We start from the raw sequence: 25,456 nt of genomic DNA on the forward strand, positions 1-25,456 counted from the left end.
TCTGATGGTGGCCTCAGAATTCAAAACTAGCGGTGCGCTAATGGTGAAAAATGATTTTTCTAACAAAACTCAAAATAGCCGCCAAAATTTTTTCAAGTTTAAATGAAAGCTTTACCCTTTCTCTATACGATACCACTAAGTTTGCTATGTGTTCCAAGCGAAATATGAGATATATCACGTGAAGAAATACCCAAGAATTAACAAAAAAAGGACTTTTTCGCAAACTGTTCAGCTAGCTGGCGTACGAGGGTTCCACCAATTTGAGAAAACCGAAAGGACCACCCGTAAGTTTTATCGAAAACTAGCGATCAGTGACATAAAATTGGAATTCTAACGATGGGTGCCGATGGCGGCCTGGTTTCAGCAAGAATTGCTCTATTATAAAGATCTTCTAAGGAAACCCAAACAACCTCCCATAGGAATTAACGTAAAAAGTCGTTTAATTGTGTGTATTACATCACACTCACAAAACACGATGGATGAAGTCGTTTAATATACAAGATTCTTCGCATAAAACGCTATTTTCAAGTAGATGAAAAAACCGAATTTAGTACTATACCATTTAATTCCACTAGAGTTTGTATCCTTTGACAGATACGCGTATTTCGACCTCAACTGTAAGGCCGTCTTCAGTGTCGTGTACTAGACTCGACTTAAGTCGAGTCTAGTACACGACACTGAAGACGGCCTTACAGTTGAGGTCGAAATACGCGTATCTGTCAAAGGATACAAACTCTAGTGGAATTAAATGGTATAGTACTAAATTCGGTTTTTTCATCTACTTATAGGTATTCTACTAAACAGCTCGAAGATTTATTATCATAGCTATTTTCAAGGTCATCAGTGCATTTTAATGCGTTCCGTATACAGTCATTAAGAAAGTCGAATATACTCGTAGCAGCTGTCAAATCAAATTTGTTATCATAAATTAAGTCCATAAGATTACAGATCAATTCGCAATTAAATCTTTACATTCTCATTGTATGTCAATTAATATCATATCAAATATGTACATATATCGCCTCCACTTTTGCACGCATAAGGCCTTTTGACAACATCTTATACGGAATTTTTGCTCACTTAACCATCACATAATACAAAATGTGATTTCGTTATAGAGAGTTTCCACAGAAAATGACGACATTTTTCCCAAATTTCATTTATATATTTTATGATTTGGATGAAACTTTGCACATGCTTTCTTTATGCCCAAAAATGCCTTTTTGCATCATCGGTTCGCCATTTTAACTCTAGCCTTACTTATGAGAAGGGCCTGAGAAAAAATTCCTTGATAATTTTCAAAATATTATAACTTAGAAACGGTTTGTCCGATCAGTTTGGTGTCTTCCGCAAAGTTTTAGGTTATTGTTGGGACTATCTGGAAAAAAATATACACTGAAAAATTGTTTTGTATTTTTTTATATTTCGAAAATAAAGCTTAAAAATCAATTTTCTCAAAAATCGTTTTTATTTTGATTTTTTTATATTTTTATATGTTAAAATAGACAAAAAATGAAGTCTTTGCAGAGTGGGTCAAGATAGAGAAATCATGTACAAAAAAGCTATGATTTTTTTAAAAAAAAAGTGGATTTTTGAAAATGGTCATAATAAACTTTTTAAATGTTTTTCAACTCGATTTTATGAAAGTACGCAAAATTTACAACAACCAAGGTACACGGAAAAATCAGGCTATCTTTTACCGTTTTAAAGATACAGCGATTTTAATACAAAATTAGGATATAATCTTCAATTTTAGGTCATTTTCGAATGTTTTTCGAGGCGCATAAGCCTAGAAATTTGTTCATTGTCTGAAAGAGCAGATAATTTTTGACTAAAATGTTTGAAAAAATATTGATTTGGTAATTTATCATGGTATGAGGCGAAATAAAAAATGTGCCCTGTAAAAATGATTTATTTTTTTTTTTAACGAAACACAACTTCAACATTGGATATTTTGATATGTAATTATCAAGAAAACAGGGAACAAAATGTTAAAAGTTAAAAAATAACAAAATAACGAATATAAAGCAATCAATACGTGAAATGCATTTATATCGATTTAAGATAATGATATATTTCCATTCGAAAACAAAAGCTTTATGTGTAGAGGAGTAACGTGCCCAGTTGTCTCATACAAATATACCTGATGTTTTCTTAAAGTAAAGCACGATGGTATATTTTTGTGGTCGGACAGAAACGCACCTAATAGTTGATTCAAGTACCCATGTTGGTATAAAAAAGAGCTGATGCAGCAAAGACACAAGCAAGTGATAATCAACTGAAAAGTAAAGATAGCTTAGAACAATGAAGTATAAAATGAACACCATCAACAAAGGTTTTGTAAATTTGTTTTCAAAAAAGTGTTTAAAAAGTTACCGAAATCTCTCGGAAAGTAATATTGCCAAATTAGTTGAACTAGGATTTGCAAATGAAAATCAGCTTAATAAACAATTTAAAATTTGCGATTCGTCTCGTTTACAATTGGCCAAAAGAACAGCATTATCAAGCAGTAATGACTTATCAAGTAGTGAAGAGGAAGATGTTTGCATGGAAGAGGAAACAATTGAAGCATCAGCATCAACAACTTCAATACAGTCAACGGATTCCAATATGAATATTCTTCGAACTCCAACTTGAATGTTTCTAGTAAGGAGACATTAGAAGCAACGTCAGCAACATCGATTGAGACAACGGATGCCAACGTCCCTGAATACATCCAAAAATTGAATATCTATATTTTCACTGAGTCAATATCAAGTATACTCGTAGCGCCAATCGATAAGACAAAAATTAGTTCTACTAAATATGTCACGAAAAAATATCACGAGATAGTCAACAGCATTAGACAAAACATCTTTGCGCTAAATAAGGAAGCTAAATTAGATGAAAATAGAACCGATTGGATAATGATAGTAAAAATAAGCTGTAAACATTATGAAAAAGTAAGAAATCTGTATCAAAATAGGACGCTCTATCATTGTATAAGAACATGAAATAAAATGCTTTCAGAAAAAAAATAGTCTTTATTTTTTCAACTCGAAAAACATCCGAAAACAATCAAAAGTTGTGAATTTTCAGTAAATTTAATTTTAAAATCGCTGTATCTCGGAAACGGTAGCAATTAGCAACATTTTCTCATACACCTTTTTTGTTGCAAATTTTGCGTACTTTCATAAAATCGGAAAGCATTCAAAAAGTTTATTTAGACCATATAGCATAGCATAGACTGACTGTACATGTCAATGGTTGCTACTCCGTGATTGATCGGAACTGGTAAGAATTGCACTACGATCCAAATGAATAAGGGATGGGAGTTTCCGCTTACTCTCGAAGTGCAATTTTAGCAGATCTAATATTATTGATCAATAACGGCGCCGGCCAAGTCCTTACAGTCAGTTGGGATGGGGAAGGAATGTTAGGGTGTAATGATTGTTGCTTCTAGAGACCGAGAATACCTCTGCATTTCCACAATCACCACGGGAAGGGTGTTTATTAGTGAGGGAGGAAAAGATCTGGGAGTCACCTCTGGTCGGTGATGCGATCCATGGACAAGGGGGAAATATACGACTTGTATTTAAAGCTAGTTTTGTATTTTTGTCTCGAGAAATTTTTGGAAAAAATACGTCAACATCTATAATGTCGAACAATTCAAAAGACGTTTTTATTAATGACGAAAACTGAAAATTGCATGTATATATTTTAACTTATATGAAACAGGAATAATGCCGACACTTGTAGAGACGAACCATACATAGTTTGTTTGAAAATTACAAATGAGTATTACTGTGCATTTTGTCTCGATATGGTAGAAGTTTTAGAAAATACGTCAACATTCACAATGTCGAACAATTCAAAAGATAATTTTTAATAATGTCAAAAAGAGAAAAATATATGTATATTGAAATTGTATAAGAGAAAAGCATAATGCCGACACATATAGTGACAAACCATACAAAGTTTGTTTTAATATTACATAAAAGTTACGCTTTCAAGAAAAAATGTGTTACCATAAGCATGAAACGAACTCACCAGTTGGTAATCCATTCTCGACTGAACACAAAACTGACACTGACAGCAAAACTTCTTGGCGTCCCGAAAACAAACCGTCTTGCTTGGGTCTTCCCAAATACGTACCCAGCAAGACGCTCCAAAACAGGGGAAAAAAATTCTCCGGCGACGAAAACACGCGCGAAACCGTCAGCAAAATCAATCGGACGACGCAAAACCGAACTGTCCTGCTTGGGCTTCACAAAGCACTACCTGTATCTATAGGAATCTACAACAAAGGTTACAAACTGAAGTTTGCCAATTACAGAGGGATTATCCTGCTGAATTCTGCTTACAAAATTCTGTTGCGCATCCTATTAAGCAGATTGAGACCACTCGATTAGTACTTTGTCAGCGAATACCAAGCTGGTTGCCATGAGAGCCGCTCAACAACGGACCAGATGGACCTTCCGGGAGTATAACTTCTAGACTCACCATCTGTTTATTGATTTCAAAGTGGTGTACGATTCAGTGAAAAGAAAAGAACTTTGGATAATATCTAGAGATGGTTTTCCGGCGGAACTAATTGGACTGATACGTGCTACGCTGGAGGATGGTTCGAAATCTAGTGTTCGGATTGCAAATGAGTTGTCAACCTTGTTTTTGACGTTAGACGAATTGAAGCAGAGAGACGCACTTTCAAACTTACTGCTCAACACAACTCTTTGGCTTTGCGGACGATTTCGATTTCGATCTTATTGGAATCGATCGCAGGTTATTGGAGGAGGCCTCCGTGCTTGAGAAGAAAGATACAGTAAGGATAGGCCTGACCATTAATAATTAAGTGAAAGGACGTATTACAGCTGCAAATAAGGCCTTTTACGGACTACGTTACCTTAGGTCTTGCAACTTGCAAACGGAAACAAAATTCATACTATATAAAACATTGATTCTTCCGGTGACCCTCTACAGGCACGATGCATGGTCGTTGAAAGAAGCAAACCGGGAAGTCTTCGGGTTCCGAGCGTAAAGTGCTGCGGACAAGACTAGGGAAACTATAAAATGGTTATCTGAATCACGAAATGTATCAAGAGCATAGAGATGCGAATATTTTTAAGCATTTGAAATAAGCCAGACTACTGTGAGCTGATCACTTAGTGCGGATGTCGGAAGAAAGGATTGGGAAAATTGACTGTACACAGTGGAAGAGGTCCTGGCGACTTTTAACGTTCGGGGCAACTGGAGAATGACGAAAATGGAGCTCTACAATACGATGAGGGACCGAAATCCGTACAGGCTTAAAAACCGTACACTTTATACAAGTAGTAGACGTTTTGTATGAAGTGTACGGATTTAGATTTATTTCTTAGGTTATGGATTTCGATCCCACACGGTACGCCTGGCAATGGCGTGACACTACGCTGTACCCCTCAAGGTGCAAGGTAAGTTCAATGGATTTCTAGAAATATCCCCTTGTCCAAGATAAATGTTGGATATCTGTTGACATTTTTGGCAGATTCATGAAACGAAACGAAATTCTTATCAGATTCCTATTCCAGAGCAGAAGAAAATTGTTGCAGAATACCAAACTAAGGATTTCCATACCAGATATTTTTCAATACTTTCCACCTCAATAAGATATTAAAAGCCCAGTATAAGAGGTAAAATACCTTAAATAATATCTCGTGTTTTTTTTTAATCTTCACACTGATAGTTGGATCAGGTATTGCAATACCTAAATAATACATGATGAATTTTAATATAGAAGTGAAAATTTTCACTTACAGTTCAACAGCTCAAGCATTGCTTATTATCTTCCTAATAATCTCAATGCTTCAAAGAATTGTTGGAATACCATAATTATACCAAATTGAAATGTGCAAAATAACAAATTAAGGTGTAATACCAAAATATGGTATGTATAGATAAGTGCTCGGGTATGCACACTTAATTCGTTTCAGGTATTAGATAAGATTTATACTAGTAATTGCCAGCCAGCTACTGAATAAATCTCTAGAAGGAGGAAACCCTTCAAAAATCTCAATAACAAGTTTTGGGATCAACCGTCGGAAAGACTTCATTAATCTCATCTGAAATCCATCATGGGTTGCAAGATATCTTACAAGGGATGGGTAATACCAGTCTTGAAGCTAGTTTGCGAAAATAATTGAGGAGAGTGGGATGATCTCTTTTCTTGGCTAAAAGGCAAAATAGCTCTCAAAAAGCACTCAAGCTTACAAACAAATATTCGGAAGCTTATATGCAAAAGCAGTCGAAAGACATGATTTACGATTTCGAAAACTAAGTGCATGGTTGCAGGTAGAAACAGAGGCAGGAAGGTTTATCGATATTTGTGCTGAAATAGAATTTGATAGAGGTTATGAGTTGTTGAGGAACTTGTTTACCTAGAAACACTTGAGACGTGTGACAACATTGTTTCTTGCAAAGTGGAAGAACGCAAACGCAGCAGGAAAATTACTGACTACATAATTAGCTGGATTTCAACATTTGTGCAAATAACTGAATCAAGTGCGGCAGACTTAAGTAGGCTTGTTACTTTGTTAGAATGTTGGAAGAAAGAAAAGCAGAAATAATGGTTTAAAATAGAGAACTAGGTAAATAGAAATGATTGTATGGAACTCACGAATACAGTAGTTACACGCAGCTGAGAATGTTTTCTAGTAAGTGACCTGCGGAAAAAACACTGAAAACCAGCCTCTCTACATAAAAAATCACTTATAGTATACTCACAAGCAATAGAAGTTCAATCACTTTTCGATTTGCACCCAAATGCAAGAATTAACTTCATTTGTAATAAAGCCTCCATTGGGACGTGTCACCAATCTTTTTTACGCGCGTATATTTAGCTCATCACAATCAGAAGTACACAATGCCCCACCAAATCCCGGTGCCATAAAAATGACGGCACATCTCGGCGGCTTCTCCCCACAAAGGAGAACACTTTTCATCCGGTCATTACCAGGCATACGGCTCCAAAGCCAGGTCAGGTCGTCACCGCACTTAAACGGTGTACGTGCCCTGACGAAACCGCATTATCCTAGCGGTGCGTTGCGGGGTAGGGCGTAACCATGCCGTAGATCTTCTCCGTGAGGGCTGAAGGGACCTTAAAAAATTCATTTATTAATCATGTTTATATTATTACAGGAAGAGTTAATCTCCCTGATACAAAGTCCGTCCGGGAGCAGCCGGATAGGATGGCAACGGTTGACGGCAGCGTCCCATTATGGGATGCCATGCGCCCTTTTCTGGACTATTTCCGAGTAGGAAACGATGAAAAGTTGAAAACTTATATTAACATAATATGACAAACAAATCATAAAATAAGGTGAGGTGAGTCGAAGCCAAACCTTAAATCTCCAATCACAAAGTGGCCAATAGATCAAGATTTATGCATAGACTGTTGTCTAGTTCTAGAGATTTGACCTGTGACTAAGATTCATCTTCACTTTAATGTTCTCATTATACCATCCTGATGCGTTAGGACAAAAATGGATTTTTTCCAAACATAAGATTGTTTAAATATTAAAAACATAGTAATTAAACATCCAAGAAGCTGGTATCAATTTCTGAATATTTTACTCCACTCGGGTTGTTACGTGACACCGGAGCTGAAACTAGCCCGGGATGATGAACGAACTGCGCTCGTTTGCCTTATGATGTTAATTATTATTATCAATGTAACTAACGAAGGGTAACAGGGATGCAGCGCTTGTCCTGTTTGCGAGGTTGTTTTGTACTAGGTTCCGTATTTGCATCGCTGATGAGCTGAATTGTTTCGGTATGGAAATTGGTGGTTTGCATATCTTACGGGAGGAGCGTCGAGGACTGCACAAGGACTAGACTGATCCATAAAGGGGACGATTAGATGCCAAAATGTAGATTTAAAGAACTCTCTAAAATGGCCATTAATGGTTCCGTGAAGTTAGTGTTCAGTGTCATACATTTTGTTTTGTTTTGATGCCAGAATGTACAAGTGTTTTTGACGCTGGCAACTCTCTTCAAATAGACTGTGAAACTGGTGTTTCTCAAGACAGCTTCCCGGGACCAAAATTGTGCAATATTTTCTTAATCTGACATCTTAGGATTTGAAAAATCTTTGTATGTGAATGACTCAGTTCTCTCTGCAAAAATAACGAAGCCTGCGTGTCCCGATAGTAGACTGCAAAAAAAAGAATCCCTGACATATGTTAGCTTCCAACACTTAATTTTAAATTTACGATAATTATTAAGACATTGAAACATCAAATTTAAAAAAAAAAATCTTGGGACGTCTGGGATTTATTGCAAAATTTTTTGGATACTGAAAATATTCTTAATTTGTTGGACCTGCCTACCCCTATAATCCAAGAATGGCATGCGATGCCAGTGGAATCTATAAATTTAGTCGAATGCTATATGTAAAGCTTTCTCGCGGAATTCGTGCGGGACATATTAAAGCGAGCTTCCATTGGTAGTCGCGTGCGCGTTTTCTCCTCCACCACCAGACCAATGAAAGTCGATGCTTTCAGGTTGGACAAATATTTGCGGCGCATTTGCCTATAGCTAAACCAACGAAAAAACGCAACGCACACACATCGTAGATCAAATATATACGCATGCCGCGACGAGGACGACTATGATGATGATGATGATGATGATGGAAATCCATCATAAACCGGAAAACCTCATTCCGGCGGGTAAACACACACGCTGACTGGCACTAGGCCACATCACGCCCACACACGCGGATTCCTTTCAACCGAAACCGAAAGAGCGGGAGATGGATGCTAATGCAATAAAAGCGTATATTTATCCACTTACGCTCGTTGAGATATTTCGTCAACCTGCATGAGGACTGAAGCTTTGCTGGTGGGTGTCCGCTTATCTAACTAAACTTTTACCACCCGGAAGGAAGTGACGACCCGCCCCTCGGGGTTGGCTTCATGAACCACAAACTTCATGGACGGTGGCATGTCACCCTGTTTAGTTACTGTGAAAGATTAGCGCTAGCCACTTTAGAGTTGTACACATTCAGCACGTCGTCAGTGAGTTATGCTTCTATTTTTGCTACAAGAAACATCAACACGAATGTAAGAATAATCCAGTGATCAATTCGAGTGTTTATCAGAAGTTAAACTTGGTGTATGTGATGCTCCATTTTTTTTTTTTCAAAATTTTGGCTCTTCACTAAAAGATGATAATGCTTCAAGACTCTTTGAAAGATTTTGAGGAGTGTTAGAAATCTAGCACTCGCTGACTGCTGGATTCACATCACAGCAACCATAGATTTATAAACTATAATGTAATTTATTCATTCCAATCTTAACCGTCATCCAATAAAGACGTTTGTAATAAAGCTCCAGTTCTTCAAGCTGCGTTTTACTCAAGATTTCAAGAGGTTATGGGTGACAGCAAGAAGGAAGTAGCTGTTCACGGGTTCCAGCAGTTTTCCGGAACCGGCTACGATACCTGGAAGTTCCGTGTTCAAGTCTGTGGCGATTATGGTCGGAATAATGCACAATATTACATTGATTTATTTCGTGTGCATTTGAAATTCTGTTATCGTGCTGATAGAACCACCCTAATGCGAACCCGCAACGAAAAGCAACCAGAAACGAGAGAAAACAAAACGAAGGCTCAAGTCGGCTAAGCCACGCATCGTACAAAATACGATTCGAAGCCGACGCTAGAATCGTGTGTGTTGAAAACGTGGTAGAACATAGAAAGAGGATTATGCGTCGCGTCGATGATGGAGATGTGGTAGTGAAAAGGCTCCGATTGCGCTGAAGCGGCTCGTGAGCAAGCATCAAAATTGACTCGAGCATTCTGCTAACTATTGTTGATGCGATTGGATGTCAATTTAATAATATCGTCCATCGTTTACTACAATGGCGCAGCCGGTAAACTGTTTGTCGATTCAGTGGAAGTATGAAGAAGTTTATATTTGTTTGTTTGTTATAAATTGTGAAAGAAGTGAATAAATAGTGAAAAAGTAAGCGGGGAATATGTGAAATATAATGGACGGTGAGGAGTTGTCGGAATTGCGGGTATATGGGAATGGGAGTGTAATAAAACTGACTAGCAAAAAAAAAAATGAAGAGGAATGCTGCAGAGAGAACAATGATAAATACGTAATAAAAAAACTGAGCGGGATGCAAATAAGAGAAAACAAAAGAAAAGTTAAAAAATATACATTGAAAAAAAAAAATAAGAATGGCAAGAATGGTTCGATGCAAGATTGAGTAAAAAAAAATGTCTGTTTTTAGATGTCTTGAGAGCAAAATACACACACATGCAAAAAAAAGGATGGTAACGGTATCTTTATGCAAAAAAGAAACGGTACAATTGAAGCGAAAACAAATCAAGAGTATACATAAGATACGAAAAAAAAAACAAGAGAAAAAAACTAATGGAAGAAGGATACGAGAAACGAAAGATGCGTAATGGATTGAAAAAAAAAATGATACAAGATAGAGAAAGAAAAAGGTAACATGAGAACAAATGGCTGCTTGAAAGCAAAATACACATAAATGCAAAAAAAATGAATGGTAACGATATAACTATGCAAGAGAAAAAAATCAGCATAATAGAAGCGAAAAAAATCAAGAATGGACATGAGAAACGGAGAAAAAAAAACATGAAAAAAAGCTAATGGAAAAAGAAATACAAGAAACGAAAAATGCGTAATGTAATAAAAGAAAAAAAACTGAACTAATAAAAAATTGGGTGGACTAAAAAAAAATATTGAATGAATGAATGTAGTGAAATTTATATGACAGTAATGTGGATGAATTGAAACAAAACGACGTAATAAAAAAAAGAAGAAAGAAACTGGAAAGGGTACATAGAATACAATGGAATAATGAGAGAAGTGATTGCAAAAAGTAACCAAAACATCGTGAAATACATATTGAGAGACATGGATCGATAAGGTGTACGTCATGTAACAGAAATAAATAAAATAATAGAAATATAACGTTAGAAGATTTCCAAAAAATCTGGCAATAGCTTGATTTGAAGTGGCGATTAGATGTAATTGCATTGGATTTGAATATGAATTTGATATGGGTTCGGATGAGAGAGAAATCGTATATGCATAGGATTTGCAATGGATTTTTAATGAATTGGAGTAGATTGGATTGGATTCGAATTGATTGAAAATTAGTTTGACTGGATCTTGATTGTATATTAATTGGCTACGGATTTTGATTGAATTGAAGTTGATACGAATGCACTCGGTATGGTTGAATATGAACTCGATTTGGAATAATATTGAATCGCATTTGAATTGGATTTGGATTAAATTTAGATTGGATTTGGATTGTATTGTGTTTGGATTTAATGTTTATTTGAATTTTAATTTATATTTTATTTGAAAGGGATTGAATAAAGTTTTGGATTGGATTGGTTTGGATTAGATTGGATAGGGATTTAAATTGTAATTGGAATGGATTTGGATTGGCCTTGAATTCGATATGGATTGGATTAAGATTGATTTGGAATGGATTTGGATTGGAGTGGAGATGGATTGGACTTGGGTTGGATTTGGATTGCATTGGATTGCATTCAATTTGGATAGATTTTGGATTGGATTAGATTGGATTTGAATTTGGATTGGATTTTGATTGGATTGGATTTGGATTGGATTGGATTTGGTTTGGATTAAATTTGGATTTGGATTGGAATTGGATTAGATTGGATTTGGATTGCATTTGGATTGGATTTGGATTGGATTGGATTTGGATTTGGTTTTGGATTTGAATTGGAATTGGAATGGATTTGGATTGTCCTTGGATTGGATATGGATTGGATAAAGATTGATTTGGAATGAATTTGGATTGGATTGGAGATGGATTGGATTAAGATTGATTTGGAATGAATTTAGATTGGATTAGATTTGGATTGGATTTGGATTGGTTTTGGATTGGATTTAGATTGGATTTGGATTGGATTAGATTGGAGTTGGATTTGGGTTTGGATTGGATTTGGATTGGATTTGGACTGGTTTTGGATTGGATTTAGATTTGGCTTATATTGGATTTGGTTTTGGATTAGATTTGGATTTGTATTGAAATTGGATTGTATTGGGATAGGATTTAAGTAATGTTGATTTGGATTTGATTTGCAAGGGATTGAATTGAGTTTTAGATTGGATTGGATTTGTATTGGAATTGGAATGGATTTGGATTGGACTTGGATTGGATATGGATTGGATTTAGATTGATTTGGAATGGATTTGGATTGGAGATGGATTATATTTGGATTGCATTGGATTGCATTCAATTTGGATAGATTTTGGATTGGATTTGAATTAGTTTTGGATTGGATTTAGATTGGATTTGGATTGGATTAGATTGGATTTGGATTTGGATTTGGATTGGATTTGGACTGGATTTGGACTGGATTTGGACTGGATTTGGACTGGATTTAGATTGGATTTCGATTTGGTTTTAGATTCGATTTGGATTGGAATTGGATTTTATTGGGATTGGATTTAAGTAATGTTGATTTGGATTTGATTAAAAGGGATTGAATTAAGTTTTAGAATGGATTGGTTTAGAATAGACTTGAATTGGATTGGATATAAATTCGATTCAGATTGGATTTGGATTGGATTGGAATTGGACTGGATTTAGATTGGATTTGGGTTAGATGTGGATTGGATTTTGGATTAGATTTGGATTGCATTGGATTGCATTCAATTTTAATAGGTTTTGGATTGGATTTGGATTGGATTCGGATTGGATTAAGATTGGAATGGATTGGATTTGGATTGGATTTAAATTGGAATTCGGATGGATTTGGATTGGATTTGGATTGGAATTGGATTGTATGTGGATCGGATTTGGATTGGATTTGGATTTGGATAAGATTAAATTTGGATTTGTTTGGATTGGATTTGAATTCAATCTTGGATTGGATTTGGATTGGATTTGGACAGGATTTGGATTATATTTGGTTTGGATTTGGATTGGATTGGAGATGGATTGGATTTGGGTTGGATTTGAATTGGTTTTGGATTGGATTTGGATTGTATTTGGATTGGATTTGAATTGGATTTGGATTGGATTTGGACTGGATTTGGATTGGATTTCGATTGGATTTGGATTGGATTTGGATTTGGTTTTGGATTAGATTTGGATTGGAATTGGATTGTATTGGGATTGGATTTAAGTAATGTTGATTTGGATTTGATTAAGAGGGATTGAATTAAGTTTTAGAATGGATTGGTTTAGAATAGACTTGGATTGGATTTGAATTGGATTGGATATAAATTGGATTCAGATTGGATTTGGATTGGATTGGACTTGGACTGGATTTAGATTGGATTTGGGTTAGATTTGGATTGGGTTTTGGATTAGATTCGGATTGCATTGGATTGCATTCAATTTTAATAGCTTTTGGATTATATTTGGATTGGATTTGGATTGGATTGAATTCGTGTTGATTTTGATTGGTTTAATTGCGCACATGAATTTTTTTTGTTTATGGTTTGAATAGTGGTTTCAATCTTCTTTCGATTATTATGAAACGCTTACTTCTAGAGTAGAGAAGGGGAATAATGTGGCGATTATGGTCGGAATAATGCACAATATTACATTGATTTATTTCGTGTGCATTTGAAATTCTGTTATCGTGCTGATAGAACCACCCTAATGCGAACCCGCAACGAAAAGCAACCAGAAACGAGAGAAAACAAAACGAAGGCTCAAGTCGGCTAAGCCACGCATCGTACAAAATACGATTCGAAGCCGACGCTAGAATCGTGTGTGTTGAAAACGTGGTAGAACATAGAAAGAGGATTATGCGTCGCGTCGATGATGGAGATGTGGTAGTGAAAAGGCTCCGATTGCGCTGAAGCGGCTCGTGAGCAAGCATCAAAATTGACTCGAGCATTCTGCTAACTATTGTTGATGCGATTGGATGTCAATTTAATAATATCGTCCATCGTTTACTACAAAGTCTACCTCGAAGCCTCGAAGGTGTGGGATGCAGTCGTCAAGGATGTTCCAGCAGAAGCCGGGGAAGCAGCCATATTCAAGGACATGGACTGTAAGGCGAAGTCCCTGCTGGTGAGCCTTATCTCCGACGAGTATCTGGGATGTATCCGGGAGAAGTCTACAACCAAGGAAATGCGGAAGGTTCTCGAAGATACGTTCACCAAGAAGTCGGCCGGTAAGCAAACGGTTATACGGAAGCAAATCGCTCTTCTGCAGCTGAAGGAAGGGGCATCGTTGCGTGCCCACCTGCTGAAGTTTGAGGACCTCGTTCGGCAGCTCCGGGTGGCCGGTTCAAAACTAGAAGAAAGCGACGTCTGTGCGGCCCTCAGTTTGACCCTCCCGGAGTCCTACGATCCCCTGATGACAGCCCTTGAAAATTTGCCGGAGGACGAGTTGACATACGAGTTGATGAAAACCCGGTTGCTAAGCGACGAGTCGAAGCGTTTGGACCGGATACATATTGCGAATCTTTACTTAAATCCGCAGACTGTCCAACAAGTTGCGCGCCGGTGGCCCGTGCGCCGAGTTGTGCGCCAGCCAAAAAGTAAATAAAGAAGTGTCAAAATATCTCGCCGAGGAAGTGAATCACTTTTAGGGCTCGAGTCCTAAACTGGAGAGTGAGCATGTTTGTTTAATCGATAAAAAACGTATGGAATAAATTTGTTCGCACCTTCTTGTTTTGAACTTGTAAGCGATGTAAATCGTTTTAATGACCCACAACTCGGCGCATAACCGATCGGCGCGCAACTTATTTGGTAGTCTGCGGTTTTGAGAAAAGGTTCGCAAAGTGCCCAACTAGTACCAGACCGTGGCGCGTAACACACGAAGTATAGAGGAAGTGATTGAAATGCTAAAAATTCTCGAAAAGCTCAATAGCAACGACGAAAAACCAACTGCATTCGCCGGTGACCAACGGAAGAAGCAAGGAAGCGAGAAGTTCAACGGGAAGTGCCATGCCTGTAGCAAACGGGGCCATATGAAGAAGGATTTCCGGAAGAAGACGAACGCCAACGTTGCCAGTGAGCCAAGATCGGTTGTCTATATGGCGGGCGGCCGTGCGGACGGCGGTAAAAGCAAGAAGAGATGCGGTGAGAAGATCGAATTCCTGCTGGACTCGGGGGACAGCGACCATATGGTGAACACGAAGCAGCATTTTTCGACCATGGAAGTCCTCGATAAACCTGTGTACATTGATGTAGCGAAGAATGGAGAATCCCTCGTGGCCAAGGAATCAGGTGTTGTCGGCGGAATGAGCAACCGTGGCGTTCTGATGCATGCGAAGGATGTTCTCTTTGTTCCCTCTCTCAGGGATAACCTCATGTCCGAGAAAAAGCTGGCGTGGAAGTCATTTTCAACGAAAAAAACGTAACGCTGAAGAAGGATGGTGAGACGATTGCGACGGCACATATGCGGGGCAACCTCTACGTTATGGAAATCGCAGTGCAACGGGCCAATGCTAGCTTGGCTGAAGCGGATAGTGCTACCTTCTGGCATCGTCGTCTCGGTCACATCAGTGAAAGTGGAATGGTCACTCTGGTGCGTGAAAACCTGGCCCTTGGTGTGCGTTTCAAGCCGGAGAAGATCAAGTTCAGCGACGTGTGTGTCCTGGGAAAACACAGCCGAGACCCGTTTGATGGTGTAAGAGATCGGAGCGTATCCATTCGGACGTGTGTGGACCGATTGAGCCTGCATCCTGGGAAGGTCATCGCTATCTGGTCTCGTTCATCGATGACTACTCGCATTTCGCTGTGGTGTACCTGATCAGGAAGAAATCGGAAATTTTTGAAAAATTCAAGGAATTTGAAGCGATGGCGACTGCGGCTTGTGGCACGAAGATTTCAAAACTGACCGTGGACCAGGGACGTGAGTACTTCTCAACCAGCCAGAAGAACTACTAAAAAGCGAAGGGGATTCAGGTCGAGCCAACTGTAGCCTACTCTCCGCAACAAAATGAAGTGGCGGAGAGATTCAACAGGACCCTTATCGAGAAGGTACGAACCATGCAAATTGAATCTCTTGCTCCAAAATCGTTCTGGTGTGAAGCGGTGCTGTCGGCCCAATCGGAGCCCAACCTCGAGCTGTTCCAAGAAACGTTACGCCTGCTGAACTATGGTACGGTCGGAAGCCAAGTCTGGAGAAGGCGCGCGTTTTTGGTTGTCAAGCCTATGCCTGGATACCGAGTCAACGGAGGAAGAAGCTCGACGCGAAGAGTCGACAGCTGATCATGGTTGGTTACGTGCCCAATGGCTACCGGCTGTGGGACAAGGACGAAAGGAGAATCGTGATTGCTCGTGACGTCAAGTTCAATGAAAACTACTTTCCGTGGGCCAATGCAAGAGATCGCGCGGAAGAGAGACTGGTGGTACCCTTGATCTACGAGCAAGAGGGGGAAGAACATGCCAAGGAAGCCATTGATGAGGACGCCATCCAACCTGATGATGCGGCGGTCGGTCCGTTCGACCCGTCCGACCACGAAGGCGAACTTCTAACCGAGGATGATACCGATGACGAAGCTGCGACGGAACTAGTCAACCCTGCGCTCCCTTCGCAATCAGATCTGGACATGTCCTCCGGCCCTAGAGGCGAGCAGTTCGAGAGGCGCAGCGAACGGGAGCGCCATTTTCCGGGTAAGTTCCTTGATTATCTTACTGGTTTTAGAGCTAGTGCTGTTGGTGGTCAAGGGTTTCCTTCAACGTCCTGGAATCGATTTCGAGGACACGTTCGCACCAGTGGCTAAGCTGTCTACCGTGCGTGTGGTGCTGGTCGTTGCGGTTCATTATGGTTTCAAGGTGCACCAGATGGAGTCAAGACAGCGTTCCTCCACGGTATGCTGAAGGAAGATTTGTTCATGGAAGTACCCCAAGGCGTGAAGGCGAAGCCCGGCAACGTGTGCAAGCTGCAGAGGTCGTTGTACGGGTTGGAGCAAGCACCACGTTTCTGGAACGAAAGGTTCAACTCAGCGCTTCTGAAGCTGGGATTCAGCAGATCTCACCGTGACTACTGTCTCTACGTGTGCAACACTGAAGGCGATGAAGTTTTCTTAGTGCTGTACGTCGACGACCTCCTGATAGCCGGACGGAACATTCGAACAATTGAGAAGCTGAAGCGCCGTCTATCCGATGAGTTCGAAATGACCGATTGCGGCAAAGCAAGGTTTTTCTTGGGGATACGGCTCGCTTACAATCCGGAGCATGGTGACCTGAAGTTGACCCAAGAAACAGCTGCCACGAAGATCTTGGAGAAGTTCGGTATGACTGAATGTAACCCCGCCAAGAATCCGATGGAGAAAGGATTACAGCTGTATCGGGAAGGATGTCGCACTTCCCAGCCATACCGGGAGTTGCTGAGCAGCCTGATGTATCAAATGCTGTGTGTACGCCCGGATTTGTGCTACCCGGTCATCTACTTGGGAAGGTTCCAGCAATCACCAACGGACAATCACTGGCAGGCGCTGAAGCGAGTTATCAGATACCTCAAAGGGACGGCTACCCTGGGACTACACTACCAGAGAAACGAGGACAGCAGACTGCTCGTCGGATACGTGGACGCCGACTGGGCATCCGATGCGGAAGATCGGAAGTCGGTAACAGGTTTCCTGTTCAAAGTTTACGGCTCGACGGTATCCTGGGCTAGTCGGAAGCAGCCAACGGACTCCATATCGTCAAGCGAGGCCGATTACGTCGCACTGAGTGCAGCAGTATCGGAAGCTATCTGGTTGTCTTCCGGAATTTTATAAGACCTCAACTGCAAGAAGCTGACGGACCCTGTACCAATATACGAAGACAACCGTGGCTGCATAGGGCTGGCCAAGAATGCTGAATCGAAGCGCATCAAGCACGTGGATATCAAGCACCACTTTATCAAGGACCATGTGGCTGCCGGGACCATCAAGATCGAACCGATCAGCACCACCGAGCAGCAAGCAGACCTTTTCACGAAGGCGTTAGATGTCACCCGGTTCCAATCCCTCAGGAGAAATATCGGGGTCATCGATTGAGAGGGGGTGTTAGAAATCTAGCACTCGCTGACTGCTGGATTCACATCACAGCAACCATAGACTTATAAACTGTAATGTAATTTATTCATTCCAATCTTAACCGTCATCCAATAAAGACGTTTGTAATAAAGCTCCAGTTCTTCAAGCTGCGTTTTATTCAAGATTTCAAGAAGGAGGCAAACATCATACACTCCCGTGCAAAAGTTTGGGTTCATCCCCTCAAAAACATACAAAAGTGTGCAGTCTATATCTCTGTGATCACACTTCCAATTGAAACTCTCTTAGCCGCATTTGAAAGACAAGTTATTCTCACTTCGTATGTATTTTTCCAAAACCATTTATTGAATTTTGTATACTAATTCTTTACTTAAAGTTGTGACATTATTCAAAAAACACACTGAAAAAACATAGCTAATTTCCTCAGCTTCGACCAAAATTTTAAAACAAGAAGTCATTAGAATCGTAATCTTATATTCTTTGAAGAGCACTTTCGATTTTATTGCTAAAGGTTTGTTAAAAGTTCACAAAATAAATATTTTTAGGTTGGTTGGTTTGACTTTATTAACGAGATTTTTAGCCCTGGGCTAGTTCATCTCGGGACCAACGGCTTTACTTCCCTTCCGAAGGAAGTCGTCACTATAAATATTTTTAAAAAAGTTTTACTCCTACCAATAATATATGAATCCCGGTTATATGTGTTTGATGTAAAGTATCAAAATTATAATAATGTCTTATATCCGATGTAACTCGATGTAAATGATGGCCATAATATTTCCTTCTCCCCAAATAAAAATAAAAAAAAGAATCCAGCTATTTACGTTTGCCATAAAACGATGAGGGGTGATTTGTTTTTGACTTTTCTTGCCGACAGATTTTATAGTTAAATCTTAGTAGGCTGAAATTTCAGAACTTGAAACTATTGAGAACCAGAGCTACAGGTCCAAAGCCCTGATAAAGTTGGATGGTTGTGATGGCTATAACCAAGGTATCTAAATAACTTAGGTTTTTTTCTGAAAATACTTCTGGGATTCTTATGCGAATACCTCTGATATTCTTCCGGAATTCACCTGAGAAACGTTCGAAGATCCTTTCACAATACTTTCGAGGATGCTTCTGAAAATCTTTCTGAAATTATTCAAGAAATACCACTGATATTTTTACGTCAATATCATAAAATACTTCTGGGACTCTTCCAAAAATCCTGTAGGATATTTTTTGGATATCTTTCCAGCATTCTATAGGAAAACCTTCTGGGATTCTTTCAGAAATCTATCTGAGAATCCTTCAAATCCTTCCGATTAGATTTTTTTGAGGATTTCTGCAGAAATTCTCTCCGAATTACATTTAGGATCCAGGTGCATCTAGATGTTTTCAAGAAAACTCTGTTTCGAGCATTCCCCTAAGATTCTTTCGGAAATTCTTCTGAAATACCCCCAGATTTCTTTCTGTTATCCCGCTGGAGGGCTTCACAACATCTTTCGTAGGTTCTTCCAGAAATTTTGCTGGAATTTTCAAGAAATTTTGCTGGCATCCTTCCGTAAAACCTGCCGAGATTCATCCGGAAATACGACTGGAATTGAATGATTAGCATTCAAGAATTCTACCGGAAGTTTTCGTAAGATTCAACCGTGAATCGTTCTGGTATTTTTCCAGAAATTGCATTGGGATTCTTCGGAAAAAATATCTAGGATTCTTAAAAATATCCTTCTGGAAACTGCTTTGGGATTAAAGAAGGATTTCCGGAAGAATCCAAAGTAGATTTATTGAAGAACCACAGAGACATCACTAAAATATTATTGTTTAGTTTGTTCCATTGCTTCAACAATAGAACTAATTTGTTTCAATCTTAGCCCTTCATCGTCACTCTTGCAGCGTTTCATCCAGTTTTAGAATTTTTATCGAGACAAATAAAAAAATGAGCTGCAACAACACTTTGCATGAATAAATTGAAATTTCCTCTTATTCTACACAGAAAACTTCATTTTAATAAACTTCAATAGTGGCTCTTGCTGCTTGGCGGAATGCGTTTTAAGTTCCATTTTGCTGGCTTTTTCTATAATGACCGACCATCGTATCAGAGGAAGGTCACAGGAAGATAATTACAATTGGTTCTCCATCCACCGTTCGGAAATCGATGAAAAACCACACTGCGGTTTTTGGTGTTGGCAACCGTATTCCCGCAATCTCTATCTGCAAAAAATATGTCGTCTAGAATAGAATTATGTGATTTCATCTTAGAGACAATGAAGCTTTATCCAGCTTGCCTTCGCGAGCCTTTACTATGGCACACGCTACGATCTTGAATATTATAAACATCTCTATGGATACGAAAGGAGGGCAAAATACAAACACATATCGACCAGCTCGCTGACTCGCCGGCTGTCACTTTTTACCCCCACTCGGTTTACCACTCCCCGCTTCCAGTGACTGCTTAGATTGCTGTACCTGTACCTTCAATATACCTTGGCTATGACCGTGGTCATCATGTAAAGAACAAACGGACAATGCTGTATCGTGTCAGCACCGAGGAGGCAACCCCTCTAGCCGATGAAGGTAGCGCAACCCAACCAAGAATGGTAAAAGTAGAGCGAACGGATTGATTTTACAGCAACATACCCGGCAACGAATAAAGGACAACGAATGGAACAACTTCCTCTTGGAACCTGAGAACTTTGAGTGAACCCGCGCGTGTTGGGCTCCTGGCTCGTGAACTGCGGAATGTCGGCGTGCACGTGGCAGCTATCCAGGAAATACGCTGGCGGAGAACGTGAATTCTGAGCGGTGGACCCCATTGCCAACACTTCATTCAAGCGGTGGCGACAGAGCAGAACGTGGAGTTGGCTTCATAGTGATCGGGAAGCAGATGAAGCGAATTATTCGGTGCAAACCGGTAAGCGACCGAATCTGTGTGTTGAGAATGAAGGGCAAGTTCTTCAACTACAGCCTGATCAGCATATATGCGCCAACAAACGATAAGCCCGATGACATGAAGGATGAGTTCTATGAGAGCCTGGATAAGGTCTACGGAGAGTGCCCAAAACAAGACGTCAAGATAGTCATCGGCGACGCAAATGCGCAGATCGGGAAAGAAGATTTCTTCCGACCCATCATTGGAATGGAAAGCCTTCATTCCGTTACCAATGATAATGGCCTGCAGCTAGTAACCTTCGATGCTGCTAGAGCGATCGCACGAAAGAATATCCGCAAACACACCTGGCTACACCTGAGTGGCGATGCCTGCTCCCAAATAAACCACGTGCTGGTTGATGGTCGACATTTCACAGATGTCATGGACGTCAGTACCTTCCGAGGCCCTAATATCGACTCGGATCATTATCTCGTTGTAGCTAAATTCGGGCGCGGGTATCCAGCGTCACGAGTTCCAGAACAAGCAGAACGCTGCGCTTCAATATGCAACGCTTGTCGACTGATGGGGTAGCTGAACAATACCGCCAGCAGCTAGACGAGCAGTTGGAAAGAATCAACGTTTCTGGAGATGTCAACAGCCTGTGGGACCCTATCCACGAAGCTGTGACAACAACGGCGCGTGAAGTTATTAGCTCTGGTCAACGACGAAGACAAAACGACTGGTTCGATGAAGAGTGTCAAAGAGTGACAGATGTGAATAATGTCGCCAGAAGTCGTATGCTTGGGGCCGGTATCCGGCAGATCAGAGAGCGGTACAGGGCAGCGGTAGCCGAAAAAAAAAAGCTAATCCACCGCAGAAAGAAAAAGGCAGCACAACGAAAGCATGAATTGGAACGATATGCGGAAATTTTAAGCAACGGACTGGCGCGCTGCACTATACCGTACCAGTACCCACCATGTGCAATGATCAAGAGGGTAAATTGTTACCCGATGAAACGGCTTTGGCTGCCAGATGGAAGGAGTACTTTCAGCAGTTGTTGAACAGTGAAAATGGAAATGTGGCCAGAAACAGGATGAACATTGATTATGACGATCAAGTTGTGGACCCACCGACCATAGACTTTATCAACAAAGTTCATAATACTTCCGATGCTCAAAAGTTATGTTTGTTGGTTTAGAAAAGTATTGTATTTTGCCATCAAAGAGAAACGAAGAATTTCGTATGGAGACTGCAAGCATGTTGAAAAAATCGGCTCCATTCCATTACCCCGAACGCCATTACCCCGAACGCCACTACCCCGAACGCCACTACCCCGAATGGGTCACTACCCCGAAAGCCATTACCTCGAATGGGTCATTACCCCGAACGCCACTACCCCGAATGAGCCATTACCCCGAATAGTATGAGATACAGTATAGTATCTTTTTTTGCGTGCAAAAATGCGTCTCCAATGAAGGCTGGTAATTAATGGCACGTAAAATTCTTCGGTAAAATGTTCATCATATATATTCCCTTCTTTTATATGCCAGCTATTCTTTCGAAATATCTTGATGGCAACTATATTCTTCTCATTCTTTCTGAGACAGTGCCTGTTTATCAGCTCAGTGGGCACCTTCGCAATTAAAAGGTTCATTCACAAATTTTATTTCGCCAACAATTGCCATTTTTAACCCCCTCGTACTTTTTTTTTTGTATGGAAATTCTACATATTGTGAATGGGCTGTAACATTTTGAGGACAACCACCCACAAATTTTTTGCTCCCTTCAGCGTTACGAAATTTGTGAATGGGCTTCAATAAAATAAGCCTTTTATTGACTGAAAGGAATACGAATCCATAACCCTCAATATGGTGTTGCTTAACAGATGCGTAATCACCAGTATTTGGACTTGTTGGTGGTGTTCATATTTCAATTCTGTTTTTGAACAAATATTTTTCTTTCTTATGAATATAGGTTGTGTCATAGCATCGAGTTGTTACAGTGATCATTAACGTCATAGCTGCAAACAATTCATCAGAAATTTGCCCTTCTTTTTTAAATAGGCTGTTCATTCACATGTTTGTTGGATAAGCTAGTCACTAATATTTCCATATAGAACAGCTTTTTATAAGGGAATATATCTTGAAGGCATTCACTAAAGTGATTCCAGCTATAATACTAATTTATTTTCCCTTTCTTTTATCTTCTTGTATTAAAACAGACAGGTCTCTTATGGATTTACTCACCACTTTTCTGCCATCATCATTTCTTCATTATCTTGAATCAAAAAAATATTTTTTTTGTGGTTATCTCACAGAAATTCAAATTAATGATCCCACAAATCAACAAAAGTTCTTACTGTAGCGTCAATCAGAGGCCGCCGATTTTTCTAACATGTACAAGTGTACAAGTGCGATAGCGGAACGGTCGTCTATTAGGTTGGTTTTGCAGCGACTATCTCAGGGTGAACTTCCATTACCATCGTTTACGAAACAAAATCTTTAAGAAGATCTTAATCTTAATGCCCGACACCTATAAAAAATGAGTAAAGGAAGTGGCTACCGACGTCCAATAAGAGACTTTACTACATCCTAGTTTTGTACATATTATAGCTATCCTTCTCATAATAAATTTATCCTTCTTTTCGAAATAGGCTGTCCTTCAGAGCATTGCAATGTGGCTGTGTGAATCTTCCCAAAATTAGAGGACAAAACAATATGTTTCAAAATGTTATCCCTTCGGGGTAATGGCGTTCGGGGTAGTGGCCCATTCGGGGTAGTGGCGTTCGGGGTAATGACCCATTCGGGGTAATGGCTTTCGGAGTAATGGCGTTCGGGGTAGTGGCGTTCGGGGTAGTGTCATAGAATCGAAAAAATCAATTTAACCTCAATATAATCAAGCAATTTTAATCAAATTATATCTGAAATGAATGTTTGAATCTTATATTGCATGCTTGCTGGATTAGAGAACAAAAAAGTTTGATAAAACCTACCATCAATGAACATCAATGAAAGCGGTGTTTTATACAATATTGGCAACGTGTAGCTAAAAATTGTTACGTGCTGGAACATTTTTGAAAGCGGCATTAGATTCAGCAACCCCATATCTACTAGAGACACATAATTTGATTCTTGAGACAAGCAAAAATGTCATTTTTGTTACGCTGTAAAATTCAAATTTAACCCTTCTTTACCAAGATTTTGATGATTTCTTACCTGGTCTACCTATCTAGCAGAATTATACAACGTTAACGTACCTGAAATAATAAAAATCAAGAAAAAGTATATATTAGAATTACAAATTCAATAAAAGTTTCGTTTACAAAAAATAGCATTAGGAGCAAATAGTGTAATGACCAAAAACTATGAAAAAAAAAACAAATTTAATTTTTTTTTGCAATTTTACACGTTTTACAAATACAATGCAACCAAAATACCCATATCATGCTAAATTTGTCATCGAGGGTTTTACCTTTTATGGACCTTAGGTGTTATGTTCGTGCAACACTCATTATAATACGTCATTGATACATGAAAAATCACGTAGATCAATCCAAATTTTACCTTTACTTCACCTGACTAAGGTAATGATTACTAAACCATACATAACGACCAAATGGAGACGTGTTGATTATTACTGGGGTTACCTATCGCACTTACGTGAATATCGACTAGCAACTGAATTCATTTTGGCATCTGCGCATCGCACGTACATTCAGTGTTGAGCTCAAATTCCAAGATGGCACCCGCTAGTTTTTCAAAGAACTTTAGGAGCTGCTGGAGTTCAATCCTTGTTTAGAATTGATTTCAAGGTAAATATGCGATGAATAACGAAGAATTCTGTATTATTCAATATTTTATACCTAATCTGATATCAATTTTAGCATGCAAAGACTATAAAAAACCCGATCAAACTCACTAAGTGTTGGAGCAACACTGGATAGCTTTGCTGGATTTTATATTCAAAATGCTCAGGTTGAATATAATGAACAAAGTTCCAATTTGAAAAATGCGCAATTTTTACTTAAGCCTATTAGAAATAAAGCTGGCTCATACTGCAATAAATTTAAATGGAGAACCATCTACGATCTGATTCTACCCCATTACCCCGAATTTCATTACCCCGAATTCCATTAACCCGAACGTCATTACCCCGAATTCCAAAACCCCGAACGACCCATCACCTCGAATGACATTACTCCGAATTCCAATATCATGGGGAAGTGTCATCAATATCATCATGTCAAGATAATTGTAATTTCGGGAAAATAGCATTCGGGGTGATGGAATTCGGGGTGATGGAACTCGGGGTGATGGAATTCGAGGTAATGGAAATCGGGGTGATGGCAATCGGGGAAATGGCATTCGGGGTAATGGGGTAGAATCCTACGATCTATTGAAACGTTTCGTAAAAGCTACGAAGAAATTCACGTAGCTCTAAGGTTTACCGCCGGTGGAACAGACGGAATTCATGCAATTCATGAGTTCATGCGTTTATTTTGTGCTACCTATGATTCACGTAAGTGCTACGTGAAAAATGGCGTCGAAGAAAATCACGTATGTTTTCGCGTAACAATGACGTCTGGATTATTTTGAATGTAGTTATTGAAATTTCAACTGCTAA

The 25,456-nt window shown here is 39.4% G+C and overlaps 1 protein-coding gene across 4 annotated transcripts in view; it reads right to left on the reverse strand.

Annotated features, from left to right (window-relative positions):
- Positions 1-25,456, reverse strand: part of LOC5575962 (sodium channel protein 60E) — a 798,459-nt gene that overhangs the window by 603,878 nt on the left and 169,125 nt on the right. The window lies entirely within an intron of this gene.

Source organism: Aedes aegypti, chromosome 2 (assembly GCF_002204515.2).
Source record: "Aedes aegypti strain LVP_AGWG chromosome 2, AaegL5.0 Primary Assembly, whole genome shotgun sequence".
In the NCBI taxonomy this organism is placed as follows: domain Eukaryota; kingdom Metazoa; phylum Arthropoda; class Insecta; order Diptera; family Culicidae; genus Aedes; species Aedes aegypti.